This window comes from Tupaia chinensis, unplaced genomic scaffold, assembly GCF_000334495.1.
Source record: "Tupaia chinensis unplaced genomic scaffold, TupChi_1.0 Scaffold000475_1, whole genome shotgun sequence".
Classification (NCBI taxonomy): domain Eukaryota; kingdom Metazoa; phylum Chordata; class Mammalia; order Scandentia; family Tupaiidae; genus Tupaia; species Tupaia belangeri.
Genome location: NW_006159984.1, coordinates 907,206 through 907,885, shown reverse-complemented (window position 1 = coordinate 907,885; position 680 = coordinate 907,206).

Genomic DNA, 680 nt, shown 5'->3' with positions numbered 1-680 from the left:
CAGGAAATTAATGTCTCTGTATTGACTGACATGCATGGCATTCCCTTTTGAAAAAGCAACGTAATACATAGTAAATTTATATGCAATCCAATTTAATGTAAACAAGATTATGATGATAATAAAAAAAAATAATTAGGGAACCAGCAGTTAGCGTAATGGTTATGTCGCTGGACTTCCACGTAGTCGACCGCGGTTCGTGTCCCGGACCCGGTGGCTTAAAACTCACGCTGGGCACATGTGCGTGTGTGCCCAAGATCCCGAGAGGAGAATGGAGGAGAAGGGATTGCAGCGTGACCATCCCCCCGGGGTGAGTTTTCACTCTCTGTCTCTCTCTCTGTCTCTCTCTGTCTGTCTGGCGAGTGCACGCACCCTATAGCGAAAAAAAAACCTCTCCAAACCCCCCCCCCCAAAAAAAAACCCAAATAATTAAAAAATAGAAAATCTGTGAGAAATAAAAATGAAGCATATCAGTGAACCAAAGGAGAAAATTAAAATTAATTTCAACTGGGACCAACAGTTAGCATAATGGCTATGTTGCTGGACTCCCACGTAGTCGACCACGGTTCGAGTCCCGGACCTGGTGGCTTAAAACTCACGCTGGGCGCATGTGCGTGTGTGCCCAAGATCCCAAGAGGAGAATGGAGGAGAAGGGATTGCAACGTGGCCATCCCCCCTGGGGG